At 36.2% G+C, this 15790-nt stretch overlaps 1 long non-coding RNA gene across 1 annotated transcript in view; it reads right to left on the bottom strand.

Moving 5' to 3' along the window:
* Positions 1–15471, bottom strand: part of LOC149122746 (uncharacterized) — a 30472-nt gene extending 15001 nt beyond the window's left edge. Inside the window, exon 1 of the long non-coding RNA XR_016219163.1 lies at positions 15230–15471. This is a non-coding gene — a long non-coding RNA (uncharacterized LOC149122746). The remainder of the gene's footprint in view (positions 1–15229) is intronic.
* Positions 15472–15790: the final 319 nt, after the last annotated feature.

Raw genomic sequence — 15790 nt, 5'->3', positions numbered from 1 at the left:
TTTTGAGTCTCCCACATGGGTGCAGGGGCCCAAGGACATGGACCATCTTATGCTGTTTTCCCAGGCAAAGAGCTGGATAGGAAAAGGAGCACCTGGGACATGAGTTGGCATCCATGTGCAATGCCGGCACCCTAGCAGAGGCTTAGTCCACTAAACCACAGGCGCTGGCCCCACAGATTACATTTCTTAAGACTTCTTTGAAACTCAAAGAATGTTTGAAAATAAACCATATTTGGAAATGTTAAATTAATATTAAAAAATAATCCTGGAACTGTTTCTACTGATTCTTTTCCTTGCTAAGTAAGATACTGCCTTCCACTGTAATCTTGAGTGGAAACACTTGTTCATGTATCACTGTAAAGCTAATTAACAGAATAGAACTCCTTTCATTTTATGGAAACTGCAAACAAAAAACAGAGAATTCTGTTTGAGTAGCTAGGTTTGAGGGGACAGATCTCAAGCTCTGATGACAAGATATGTAACCAAAAACACTGAAGTATTAGCAAAATAACATTGAGAACTTGAAACAAACTACAGCATAAAAATGTTTACTTTTGCATCACCAACCTCATTAATATATCAAATGGATGACATCCATTATCCTGTAATGTTTACTCTATAGTACCCTCTAAACATCTTGACAAGCTTTCCCCAAGTTTTCTTTCCAAACCAATTCCTCTTCCTCCAACATGTACCTCATCTTCCAAAGCCAGACTACTGCTCACTTTTCTCAATCAAATGAATAGATTTTAATGTCTTCACACTATTTTCCCTTCTGGTTTCACCTACTTGGCATCAGTCAATATAGAGATATTTAGATTTCTTTATTTAATCTTCAGAACAATGCTTTTGTGAGAAATTTTGAGAAAGTAAGTTTTTCTTTAGAATTGTATCTATGAATACAAAAATCTGTTTCCTTTATATTAATAAAAATAAAAAATAGAAAGTATTTTAATGAGGTCCAATTGATGCACAGAGAACTTCAAGTATTTAATGTTTACAATTCAATGTATCTGGTTAACTGCAAGTAGAATGATACCATCACCACCATAAAGGCATTAGACATATCCAACACTTGCCAGGATTTCATTGTGTCTCTCCTTACTTGGTGGATTCATATGTGGGATATTGTGAGTAGTGTTGTAATAAATATAGGAATACCTGTATTTCTTTGATATAATAATTTCAATTCTTTTGGATATATATCCAAAATGGGATTGGTAGATCATATGGTCCTTCTATTTTTAATGTTTTTGGAGCACTTGGGATACAGTTTTCCATGCCAACCATTTTCAAGTGTCAAGATTTCTCCATATCCCTGTCAATGCTTGTTTTCTTTTGACTACTTACATAATATCCATCTGAATAGTGTAAGGTGCATGTATTTTTTCTTATTTAAACAGTGTTTATAGAGTGTTTTCAAATTTAAGCTAACTATATCAATTGTGGTATAGTACATTTATTTCTAATCTAAATAGGAGTGTGATTTTTTTTCTGATTATTATCATGTGGTACATTACATGATCTTTTTAAATACTTTTTATTTTTTAATTGCTATTTAAATTGTATGTATCTATAGGGTGCAGTGTAGTAAATTAATGTGTTTAATATGTAAAGAACAAATCAGTTTAGTTAGCATTTACTTTTTAAAATCATAACATTTTTTATCAACAATGTTTGCGGGGCCGGCACTGTGGTGCAGTGGGTTAACGCCCTGGCCTAAAGCGCTGGCATCACATATGGGTGCTGGTTCTAGTCCCGGCTGCTGCTTTTCCTACCCAGCTCTCTACTATGACCTAAGAAAGCAGTAGAAGATGGCCCAAGTCCTTGGGCCCCTGCACCCATGTGGAAGACCGGAGGAGGCTTCTGGCTCCTGGCTCTTGGCTTCGGATCAGTGCAGCTCCAGCCGTTGTGGCTTTCTGGGGGGTGAACCAGCGGATGGAAGACCTCCCTCTCTCTGAGTAACTCTGACTTTCAAAAAAATAAATAAATCTTTTTTAAAAAGCCAATGTTTGCATAATTTGTGGGGTACACTATGATATTTCATTAAAAGTATAAGTTGTGTTCTGATTAAATTGCAATAGTAAATGTTACCCTCTCCTTCACATTGTTTTGTAACTGGAGCCTCCCTTCTAATTTCTCAGAAAATCCATAATAGTTTTTTCCTGTGTGTGTTTGTGTGAATTTTAGTCACTCTACTGCATGTAGCTATAGGAATTGATTCTTTCTAATTGTGATGTGATATTTATTATCCAGCCTGCCTCTACTTGCTCTGCCCACTTTTATCAGCCTCTGGTAATTATTATTCTGTGTTCAGACTGACTTTTTCAGATTCCATATATAAGAGAGAACATTCACTATTTGTCTTTCTCTGTCTAATTTACTTCAGTTAGAATGACATCCTCTAGTTCTGCCTATTTTGTTGCAAATGGCAGGGTCCCATTCTTGTTTGTGGCTGAATAATATTCTATTGTATGTATATATCAGATTTTCTTTATCCATTCCTTTTCAATGGATTCCTTGGTTGATTCCATATCTTGGCCATTGTGATCTTATTGTATTTTTGATTTGAATTTTCTTAACTAGTGATACTGAGCACCTTTATATATATATAATATATATGCATATATATACACATACACACACACACACATATATATATATGTATACACACACAAACACAACTGTCAGCTATTTTTATGACATTTCTAGAATAATGTCTTTGTAAGTTGTTTGCCGTATTTTACTTGGAATACTGATATTTGTTGCTATTGTGGTTTTTTTTTTTTTTGAGACAGAAAAAACAATTTTAAAACTTATATGGAACTAAAAAAGACAAAAACCAACCAGAACAGTCTTGAGTAGGAAATACAAAGCTAGATTCATCACACATTCTGATTTCAAAACATATTTCAAAGCAATAGCAATTAAATTAGTACAATAGTCGTAATGAAAAGTGAACAAAATAATAGAATGTGATAGCCCCAAAATGAATCCATGTATACACAACTAACCAATGTTTGACAAGTGTAACATGAATGTACAATGTGGATGAGATAGTCCTAATCCCTTCAACAAAGCAGACTGGGAATACCGTATATTATTATGTTGAAAAAAACTAGAATTGTACACAAAAATAAAATTTACAATAGAATCAAATCTTAAACAAAACAACTCAAACTGCAAAACTCTTAGAAGAAAATAAGGAGAAGCCATATTGTCATTGGCAATTTTTTTACATGACACCCAAAATACAGGTAACAAAAACAAAAATAGACAAGACAGCCTAATTCCTAATAAAAATACTCTGTTCAACAAAGGGACAATCAATGGAGTGGCAAGACATTTTACATAATAGAAGAAGATATCTGCAAACTATATACACATATAAATTTATATAGGTGACACACAAAGAAGGTATAAAGAACAAGATATGGTTTTGAGAAACAATGTGAAAAAGTTGTTATGATAGAGTTTCCTAATATAAAGACTGTAATTTGTGTACTAGAAGTCTATACTGGATGTCAAGAAAAATGCATTTCATCATTTTTAGAGCTGAATAACATTGTCGGTTGGGTGTGTGTGTGCATGTGTGTGTGATCACATGGACCTGAAGGATATTATGCCAAGTGAAGTAAGTTAGACGTGGAAAGACAAATATTACATGATAACTTACATGTGTGTATATACATACACAAATGCATATATATATATATATCTGTATACATATACACACACACACAAATACGCAGTGATGGAGAAGGTATCAGTCATCACCATGGGTGGGGGTAAGAGGAGAGGAAATGAAGATTTGCATCGAAGGATGCACAACAGTAGACAGTAGTGTGAACAAGTTTAGAGATCAAATGTGCATACAACATAAGGACTATAATAAATAAAATTGTATTATATTGGGATTATTGTTTAATAGGTAAATTTTACCTGCTTTTATCACAAAAAAAGTAATTATGTAAGATGATAGGTATCCTAAACTGCTTCACCATAGCAACCATTTTACTGTCAATAAGTAACCCTTAATATTATTTGTAAGCATCAAGTACACACAAGAAAATTTATTTTTTGAAAAAGAACATATTCTGCTGATCCTAGTAGAAGTGATAGGAATTCTGAGAATTAATTTCTTAACTTGGTATTACAAGAAGTAAGTGATAGCTCACATCCCACCTGCTCTGGTTCTGATTCAGTTTCCTACTATCGTGCATGAGAAGGCAGCAGGTGCTTAGGCCCCTGCCATCCATGTGGAAGACTCTTGCAGTTCCTGGATCCTGGCTTTGGCCTAGTTCAACTCCAGCAATTATAGCCATTTAGGGAGTGAAGCAGCATATGGAAGATCTCTCTCTTACCCTCTCCCTCTCTCTCCACCTCATTCTGGTGCTCTGTCATTTACATAAATGAGATTTAAAAATTACTATTAATATGTTTATGGTGATTTGTGTATGGTAATTCCTGCTATATTGAATAAATGAGTTTTTATTCATATTATTTGCATTTTAATATTAGCATTATAGAATACATTTTGCTGGAATATTTAAAATATATTAGGTAGTTTCAATCTCACCTATAACATGTTAGATTTTCTATTTCTTATAATATTTTCAAGAATGTATGACTTATGTAAAAATAAGCAATAAGCAAACTCAAATAATTTGTACAATCACTTAAGTAAAAACCCAACTATGTTCCTTTAAATCATAATTGACATAATTTCAGTGCTATTGTGTTTTAAGATAATCTGTCAGGGAGATAATGTATATGCTGTATTTTACAAACTTACTTATTTATAGAACACTTCCTGTCAAGCTTCTAAGTACAATTAGTTCGGTTTGAAACTAATTGTACAAGATATTTGTGAGTGTGTACACTTAAGTATTAATTAATTAATTAATTTTTTAACTTTTATTTAGTAAATATAATTTTCCAAAGTACAGTTTATGAATTACAATGGCTTCCCCCCCAATAACTTCCCTCCCATCTCCCGCTCCCTCTCCCATTCCATTCACATTAAGTATCATTGTCAATTATCTTTATATACAGAAGATTGATTTAGTATATATTAAGTAAAGATTTCATCAGTTTGCACCCACACAGAAACACAAAGTGTAAAATACTGCTTGAGTACTAGTTATAGCATTACTTCACATTGGACAACACATTAAGTACAGATCCCACATGAGGAGTAAGTACACAGTGACTCCTGTTGCTGACAACAATTTGACACTCTTGTTTATGGCGTCAGTAATCTCCCTAGGCTCTTGTCATGAGTTGCCAAGGCTATGGAAGCCTTTTGAGTTTGCCGACTTCAATCTTATTCAGACAGGGTCATAGTCAAAGTGGAAGTTCTCTCCTCCCTTCAGAGAAAGGTACCTCCTCCTTTGATGACCTGTTCTTTCCACTGGGATCTCACTCACAGAGATCTTTCATTTAGGTTTTTTTTTTTTTCCAGAGTGTCTTGGCTTTCCATGCCTAAAATACTCTCATGGGCTCTTCAGCCAGATCCGAATGCCTTAAGGGCTGATTCTGAGGCCAGAGTGCTGTTTACCACATCTGCTGTTCTAAGAGTCTGCTGTGTATCCCGAGATAAGTGGTTTTTAAAATTTTTTTTGTTGAATTGTCAACTTTATTTTATACTTGAAAAGCAGAGAGAGGGAAGAGGGGAGAGGGGAGGAAGGGAAGAAGGGAGGGAGGGAGAGAATGAGAGAGAGAGAGAGAGAGAGAGAGAGAATATCTTCTAACCACTGATTACCTTCACAAATGCCCATGATGGCCTGAGCTGGGACAGCCCAAGCCAGCAGCCTAGAACTCAGTCCTGATCTCCATGTGACTGACAGAGACACAAATAACTGGGCTATCACTTACTACCTTCCAGGTTGTGAATTAGCAGGAAGTTGGAATTTGAATTACCGCTGAAACAAGAACTGCAAGTTTCTGATAGGAGGTGTGGGTGTCCTAAGGGCCTTCTCACTGCTGTGCACAATGGGTATCCTGAGGACTGACTTCTTCACAATGCTGAGGTTTACTGTATGCAAAGTTCCAGTAATTTAGGTGGTCTTTTTAGTATATTTAAATAAATTAGATAATTTTTTCCATTAAGGCATTTGCCTGTATTTTGTCAGGTTTAACCAGAAAGAATATAATTTTGATAGTCCTTTGATAGTTTCCCTTCTGTTTTGAGAATTTTCAAATGTACAGGAAAGTTCAAAGAATTATACAATGAAAACTTATTATCTGAGTTCATCAATTATTGCATTGGAGACTTCTAAATTCTTTCTCTGTATCATTATTTTGGGGTATTACTATTTATTCATATAAGGAGCCCTTACATTAGCAAATTTTAATCATCACTTTGATGTTTAGGGTGCCTCTAATACAGACAGTGAGATCCACTTTAAACAAGTTCCTGTGCCCTTTTAATACAGTAACATTATATATGGGAAATTCTTGTCTGAAGTTCAGTTGAAAGGACTTTTTCTTATTCTAATTCTTCATTGATGGGATAACAAAATTCAACTGTATCAACTAACTTTACTAAATTATTTAATATATTTCAAAGTTTACCTTTAGATTCTTCTGTCTTGTAAGTACATGGCCCTATCATTTTTAAATAATGTCAGCCTTTTTTGTTCTCTAGATGGTTTTGAGATTTCCTTTTATCTGCAGTGTTGCATAATTTGAATAAATTACATCTAGTAATGCATTTTTAAAATATCTCCCAAGTAAAAATCGTTAGGTAGTAATACAATGAGTTCTCATATGCCTCTCACCCATTTCCCCTATTGACATCTCATTCTGGTACATTTATCACAATTAATGAATCACATCTAGCTTTCCCTATTCTTTAATCCAAGCTCCTTTCATCCCTCCTACTTCTTCTGGTTTCTAGCAATTAACACTCTGTGTTCAGAATTTTTAAAGAAAATTTAGCTCCCACACATATAGGAGAACATGTGGCATTCATTTTTCTGTGTCTGACATATTTCATTCAACATGATGTCCTTTAGTTCTATCCATTTTTCTCCAAATGACAAAATTTCATCCTTTTTTAATGCTGAGTAGTATTCCATTGAATATATTTACCACATTTTGTTTATCCGTTTATCTGATGATGAGCACCTTGGTTAATTCCATGTCTTGGCTACTGGCTATTGTGCATAGTGCAGCTATAAATATGGTGGAGCAGGTATCTCTTTGATGCAATTAGATAGCTTTAGGTCTTACATTTAAGTATTTGATCCATCTTGAGTTGGTTTTGGGGATATATGAGAGGTAGGTATCTAATTCTATTCCTCCACATGTATATGTCCAGTTTTGCTGGTACCATTATTGAAAAGGCTATCTTTTTTCCAATGTATGTTTTTGTCACTCATGTCAAAAGAGTTGGCTGTATATGTGTATTTATTTTTCATCCAGTATTTTTTTTTGACAGGCAGAGTTAGACAGTGAGAGAGAGAGACAGAAAGGTCTTCCTTCCATTGGTTCACCCCCAAATAGCCACTATGGCCGGCACGCTGAGGCTGGCGCACTCCAAAGCCAGGAGCCAGGTGCTTCCTCTGGTCTCCCATGCTGGTGCAGGGCCCAAGGACCTGGGACATCCTCCAATGCACTCCCGAGCCACAGCAGAGAGCTGGAGTGGAAGAGGAGCAACCGGAACAAGACCGGCGCCCCAACTGGGACTAGAACCCAGGGTGCCAGCACCGCAGGTGGAGAATTAGCCAAGTGAGCCATGGCGCTGGCCTTTCCTCCAGTATTTACAGATGACTTGAATCTTCTGTTTGATATCTCAAAATGTTTGGAAACTTTTCAGATATTTTAAGTATTCTCTTTGCACTATTTGATATAACTTACTGTGATTTTCCAGAATTGACAAATGAAAATAATAAACTTTTTCTATTTCTCTAATAGATATTTGAATTCACGTTGCCTCCAGGTGACATGAAGGTCCTAGATGGTCTGAACAGAAATGTTCAATATATTACTGCTGATTTGTAAGTACTTATGACCTTGGTAAAAATGTTGCCTCAATTTATTTTCTGAGGATGAATATATAAAAGGATATTAGTCACTATTCACCATGCACTGTGCTGATCACCAATGTGGTTAATCTCTGCTCCTAAATAGAAATTTTTATCGCCTCCATATGGAATTCTTCAGTAAATCCTTTCAACTTAATTCCTTTAAGAGTTTGAAATTTCTCCCTTTCTTTTTACTGCATTTTTCTTAAAGAACCAATCATGGCATTTGTATTGAAAAAAGCTGGCCAAATATTTTAATAGAAATGTTTCATTGTGGTTTTCTAAAATATGGTCATCTCAATCCAGCTAATGAAGTCTTAAAGGCACATTTAAAATCAAGGACTGGGGATGTATGCTAAAAAACAATAACAGGAGGGAATTTGCACTAAAGAAGAGATCTTTATTCTTCTTCTTGCTGCAAGATTTTAGAATCTGACAAAAATATTATATTTGAAGGTAGCAAAGAATATACACCTGTGGGACTTTTAATTTGTAATATTAATAAGTGTAATAATTTGGATAAAGGAAGAAATTAGTATAATGCAAAATTTAATGTATTCAAAATGGTACATATGTTATGATTGTTATGGTTTTTATTAGTATTAGGGAAAATGAAGAATGAAGTAAAAACAAAATGCAGAGACAAAGGGAGTGGCAAGCTGAATAATTCCTATTCTCTATTAAATACTCTAATAAGTATTCATTTTTAACACATTGTGTTTTCTGTAGTCACTAAAATATAGATATATGTAAATTATGCAGGAAACTCTATGGGCATGGAACTCTGTCTTATCAACAGCATTCTTTCCAGTTCCTAATCTAATACACTATGTCATATCTGATGGGCAGTGAGCAAACAAAGAAAGAATTACTAAAAGGGATGTTAAATTGCTAACAGTAATCTATATCCCTGAAATTTTTTTAGTATTGAATGGCATCTGAATGTGTCTGTTTTCAAAACAAAGTAAATTAGATTTTGCTTGAAAATGTGCTTTTTTCAGACACTTCAGGTTTTTATTTTAATGTAATATTAATACAAAGAGATTCAGTATGCTCATATATACATTTCTAAGTATATATTGATGTTCCCTTCTTCCCTCCCAATCTCCCTCTCCTTCCCTCTCCCTATTATTTTTGCTTTCCTTCTTCCTTGAGAATTTGATGTAAGAAAGCAATGAGTATCACTTTGCATTGTTGAAATATGCAGCTAAAGGAGAGAAATGTGATTAAATTTTTATTCTGTGTGTTCTATATGTTAATTCCAGGTGACGGATTATGATTTAAAAAGTTATATGCGATTAAAGATATGTACCATAAAGGTATGCGCATGAATATGACAAATTTTATGATTTTACAAAAAATGGAACTATTAACCTTAATGATAAATTCACAGAAATCACTTCATTGTCAGAGTGGATCATGAAGCAAAACCCACCTATAGCCTTATACTGTCCTTAGGGAACTCATTTAGATATAAAGACATATGTGTAAAAATTAAGCAGATAGAGAATAAGCCATGCTAACAGTAATCAGAAGAAAGTGGAAGTAGATATATTAATTTCAGACCATGCAGACCACAGAGAAGGGAAAGTTCTCAGTGATAAAAAAAAAGGGCATTAAATTAACAGTAAGATCAATTCTCTAAGAATGCTTAGTAGTTCTTAAAGAGAACATAAAAATAGTGGGTAAAGTTACAAGAATGGAAAGGAGGAATTCATGAATCCATCTTTCTCATTGGTGACTTCAACATACTTCCATCAGAAACAAAGAGTTCCAAACAATAAATACACAGTCAAATTCAGCAACACCATCAACTGGACACATTAAACACCTATTGATTTCTTTACTGACAACAGAAGAATACATATTTTTCTCAAGTTCAGGTGGACAAGTTAAAATGGACTATCCACCAAAGTATTCCACACTCTCAGGCATAAAACATACTTCAACAAATTCAAAGAACAAAAATCCTACAACGTATGCTCTCGTATCATAATGGAGATATTATTGAAATGAATAATAAAAAGATTATCTGAAAGATTCCAAAGTATTTGGAGTTTAAACAACACACTTCTGCATAACCATGAGTCAAAGAATAAATCTCAAGAGAAAATTCCAAATATTTTATACAAAACAAAAATCAGAATACAACTTATCAGAATTTGTGGGTTGCAGTAAAAGCATTACCCAAAGAAAACTTGTGGCAATGAATGCATAAACTAGAAAGAATACGTAAAATACATAATCTAAAGTTCTATAATAAGAAAAAAAGAAGAGCAAATTAAATTCACAGGAAGAAGTAGGGAAAAATAGAGCAATAAATTTTTCTAACTTCTTTATATAAGCTATTTAGGAACATATTCTTAAGTTTTATTTCCATTCATGGGCTTTTCATTTACTTTAAAATCTGCATAAGGAAAACCAGGCTTTATTATCATTTTACTGAAACAGAAAATCATTTTAAACAAACAGCTTTGGAAAATTAAGTGATTTTTCCAATGTTACAGCTACTTTAACCAGTTCTGGCAGTAAATATTGGGTCATATAAGTTCATCTCTTTAGTTGGGTATATTAACCTAATTGTTAACCAATTGTGTGAGTGTGTGTGAGAGAGAGAGAGAGATAAAGGGAGAGGGGGAGAGAGAGAGAGAACCATCAAATTGCTACAGGAACGCATGGGGAAAATATTGCTAGACACTGACCTCGGCAGACTTCTGGAATAAGACCCCAGAAGCACAGGCAACAAAACAAACAAACAAAAAGAAAGACAAATGGGATTACATCAAGCTAAGAAGCTTCTACACAACAAAGGAAACAGTTAACAAAGGGGCAATCAACAGAAGGGAGAAAATATTTGCAAACTGTGCAACTTATAAGGATTAATATCCAGAATATATAAGCAACTCAAGAAACTCAACAGCAAAACAATCCAGTTAAGAAACAGGAAACTACATGAATACCATTCTCAAAAGAAGAAGTACAAATGGCCAACAAATATATGGAAAAATGCTATTACTAGCCATAAGGGTAATGTAAATTAATCCACAATGATGTATCTCCTCACCCCAGTCAGAACGGCTTTCATCCAAAAGGCAGCAACCAATAGTAATAAAGGTGTAGAGAAAGGGGAACTCTGATAGACTGTTGGTGGGGAGGTAAATTAATGCAGCCACTGTCAAAAACAGCATGGAGACTATTTAAAAGTATAGAAATAGACTTTGCCATATAATCCAGGAATCCCCCTGCTGGATTTATACCCAAAAGACATGAACACATTGTGTTAAAGAAAAAACTGCTCCACCATGTTTATAGCAACACTATTCACAATAACCACAGTGTAGAATCAACAGTTGCCCATTATAATATCAATGGATAAAGAGAATGCATTACATACAACAGAATTTAATTCAGCTATTAAAAAATGAAATTCTGGGGATGGTGCTGTGGCAAAGCAGGTTAATGCCCTGGCCTAAAGCATCGGCATCCCATATGGGTACCGGTTGTAGTAGCGCCTGCTGCACTTCCAATCCAGCTCTCTGTTATGGCCTGGGAAAGCAGTAGAAGATGGCTCAGGTCCTTGGGCAACTACACCCGTGTTGGAGACCTGGAAGAAGCTCCTGGCTCCTGGCTTCAGATCAGCACAGCTTCGGCCATTGTGGCCATCTGGGGAGTAAACCATTGGACGTCCTCTCTCTCTCTCTCCCTCTCCCTCTCTCTCTCTCTCTCTGCCTCTCTCTCTCTCTCTCTCTCTCTCTCTCTCTCTGCCTCTCCTCTCTCTGTGTAACTCCAACTTTCAAATAAATAAATAAATCTTTTTAAAAAATGAAATTCTACTATTTGCAGCAAAATGGCTGGAACTGGGGGACATGTTAGGTGAAATAAACTAACACACAAAAGCAAGTACTGCATGTACCTCACTTAGATGTGGGGGCTAAATTTAAAAAAATAAATAAATGCCTGTGTGTTCTGTTGTGTTTTGTTGCAAATAGTATTTTGTTAAACTTTGTTCGAAATCATTCTCAAACAAATTGGTAGGAATTATATACTCCTATAGTTTTAACAATTTTGTGATCTCAAATTTATCTGAGCCAATTTGAACATTTTTGTTTGCTTATAACTTTTGGTTATTTTCCTGAACAACTATGATCTTTTTACTTCCAGTTTGTTGAATTCTTGATTTAGTGGAGCCAAGAAAACTTTTATTGTAATGTAAACTTAAAAGTTATGTCAAAAATAAATTACACTAGGAAGAACTCTATGAAGCAGTACTCTGAAAGTTTGTTGGCATTTTTTGCTCATCTTCACAGTATGAAAATGAAAAGAATAAATACAAGAGAGAAAATCATGAGTTATTCCAAATAATTCTTAATTGTTGAAAACTACCAGGCTGACTGCCAAAAACTCACTGATTTCATGATATTATATAATACTAAGTCACATATAAATAACACAAGATGTACCTCTAGGGGTCAGTGTTGTGGATAGTGGGTAAAGTGCTAGAATCACATATGGGCCAGAGTTCATATTTTAGCTCTCTGCTAATGACCTAGGAAAAGCAGTGGAAGATGGCCCAAGTGCTTGGGCTCCTGCAACCCTCATGGAGAGACATGGATGAAGCTCCTGGCTTCTGGCTTCAGACTGCCCCAGCCCTGGCCATTGGGACCACCTGGGCAGTAAATCAGCAGATGGAAGATCTCTGTCCCCCCACCCCCCATAATTCTTACTTTAAAATGAATGTATCAATCTTTTTTTTAAATGTACTTCAAAATGTCTGTGGACAAATTAAAAGATGTTTATTTAAAGTACAAAATTTGAAATCCATGCAGTCTTTGCATAATGACTCTTTTCCCAGGAGCTTTTGGAAGATGCCTCCTATTCTTCAAACAATGAAGTATAACTAAAAATGTTGAAAGTTTTACTCATGAGAAGTACATAATTTTTATAATCTGAATAAAGTTTCATTACTCCCATACCATTTAATGAACATTACAAACCTAAGAGAACAGTTTCTCACTGAAATTTAGCTTTTTGGCAATCAAAGGCAGTCCTCTGCAGAGAAAAATGAAATTGTAAGAGTCCGAAAAGACATGGCTGTTGCTATAATGCCCTGTGAACCTTTTTTTAAAAAAAAGTAAGTTCCTTGATAGAAATAGAACATTAAAGTGAAAGTGTGAGGTGTCAAGCCTAAACAGATTAGAAATGCTATTGGGTGTAAGAATTAAGGTTCAATTAAGCTTATGGTGAAAGTTGTGGGCACTTCAATACATGGTTCCTGAACAGTGATGTAACAGTACAATGTCAATATTCAGATTCCACTCTGGAAAATTCAAGTTCATTCAAACCCAGAAGTTAGACTGCTCTACCAATGGTTCTTAGACAGCAGAAAAGCATGCTGCTTTAGCTGACCAGATTCACACTAATAACAATAGTAAAATAAATGAAATCTGTGATATATGTGCAGGTAACTTTAATGGGTGACGACTGTGGAACTCCACTCTGTTTTATTTTCCCTCCCTCACCACCACTTGAAAAATAATTTTCCTTCAAAAGCATGTCAGTAAATCTGCAAGTTTTAAAATAGAAATAACGTGCCTAAAGGAATCACCAAATTCTTTTTTATGATGTACAGTCCTATGTTTTAAAATATGCATATTTATGATTAAGAAAAAACAGAAAGAAGTCAAAAGAATCCAGCCCAAATTTTCACATGGCTCAATATAATGTGGGATTGTTTTTATTAAATGTGGCTATCTGATGAAATGGGTCTTGTGATCTCTGGTAGAAAGGACTAACAAATGACAAATGGTGTACAAAATTTCATTTGATGAGAGAAACAAAATGTTTTAAAGTCTATGAGCTTTAAGGACTAACAAATATCACGTACTTTGTATTTTAGGCTTTGTCCTTCATATTTGTTTAAAATGGGTTTATGAAGAGTGCTAAAAGGGAATATTCCTTTTAAAATTTTTTTTTAAATTCTCTTAAAACTACTCATAAAATTCCTGTATCTGTTAATAAAAAAATACTGAGACTATATGACGATGATCCTACTGTAGATTATATCAAATCTACATAACATGTTCTATTTTCTAGAACAGCCTGAGGCTACAGAGACACCCATAGCAAGAAAGCTTCATCTCTAGGTAATCACACACCCTCCAATAACAAGACATTACATTTCAAATCTGCCCTCGTATTTCCGCTCTCTCAACAAGTTTTTCAAGGACAAGAGGTTTAAAGATTCCCCTCTGGTCAATAACAGTCTCTAAAAATAACTTTCCCTTTTCAAGGAAAGGATGTTTGCAACACAAAACATATTCTACATTAAGCCTTGGTGAGATTCAAAACACACAAAGAACTTCACGACAGAGTCCCAAGAGAGAAGTCATTTTTTAAAGGCTTATTTTTTTGAATGTCAGAATCACAGAAGGGGAGAGTGAGAAGGAAAGAGAGAGATAGGGAGGGAGGGTGGTAGGGAGGGAGAGAGAGAGAGAGGGAGAGAAAGAGAGAGAAAAAGAGAGAGCCTCCATCTGTGGATTCACCCCCCAAATGGCAGCTACAGCCAGGGCTGGGCCAGGCAGAAGCCAGGAGCCAGGAGCCTCATGGGGTCACCCACATTGGTGCAGAGGTCTAAGCACTGGGCCATCTCCACCTGCTTTCCCAGCACATTAGCAGGGAGCTGGATTGGACATGGAGCAGCCAGGCCTTCAACTGGCGCCCATTTTTGAAGTCTGAACTAAAATCCCTAAGAACGAGACATCAAAAGTGCCAACCCACTCCAAACTATGAGAGCAACGAGTTAATAAAATACTACCATGGAACTAAAACAAAAAACCAGGTGAAACGAATTGTGTGTTGCCAGCCTGTAGAAACCAAAGGCTAACTAGCATCGAGCCTATGTAGTTGAATAAATTCTTATTTTAACCACACACGATTTTGAATTCCTCTGGTGTTTTGTGAAGATACACAACGAAGAGAGTTCTCTAAGTGCAGGACCCCGAAAATGAAAACCAGACAAGTGTAATACGCACCTGCCTACACATTCACAGTGATTTAAAACCATGCACGATGGCTCAAAGGGCATAGTGGGAGCCCATGCCAGATCAACCTATGCCTGCCCCACTTCAACCAGGGGCGCCCGTGGGCGCAGTGTGGGGGGCCACCACGCAGCGTCTGTACCTCCCCTCGCTGACACTCACCATTTCCGTGGGCTCCAAAGACAGGTGGTCCCACGACGAGGGGCAGGCGAGGTCGCACCCTGGGCTGAGGAGGTTCCTCGAGAGGTCACCTACAAATGGGCCCAGCGCTCCCACCTTCACAGCCCCGGGATCACAACACCGACCACCTGCGCTGGAACACAGCCCCGCCTTATGCCCTGGCAAGCACTGACATCCTGACGTCACAAAGGGTGGTGCCACGGGCCCCCGCCCCGGGGCCTCGCCCCTCAGCCCGAAGCTCCACCCCCTTCGTCCCACCTAACCTCATTCTCATCTTGACACCTGGCTGGGCTCTTGACACCTGGCAACCCCAGCTCGCACCCCCAATTCGATGAGATCACAAAGCATAATTTTTCACATTCATAAAGTGCAATTGATTAATCTTTGGCAGAGGTCTCGCCTTTGATGTGGCGCTGAAAACAAACTATGATACCCAAGATCACTTAGCCGGTGCACATTTTACCTTCTGCATTTAGATCCCGTGAGCACCTTGATTTCAAGTTTCTCAAAAGGCAACTTTTGTTTCTAAACTCGCTTTTCATT

The sequence above is a fragment of the Oryctolagus cuniculus genome, chromosome 13, assembly GCF_051225735.1.
Source record: "Oryctolagus cuniculus isolate XC-2025 breed Fujian yellow rabbit chromosome 13, ASM5122573v1, whole genome shotgun sequence".
In the NCBI taxonomy this organism is placed as follows: domain Eukaryota; kingdom Metazoa; phylum Chordata; class Mammalia; order Lagomorpha; family Leporidae; genus Oryctolagus; species Oryctolagus cuniculus.
This window is presented reverse-complemented; position numbering and strand designations above follow the sequence as displayed.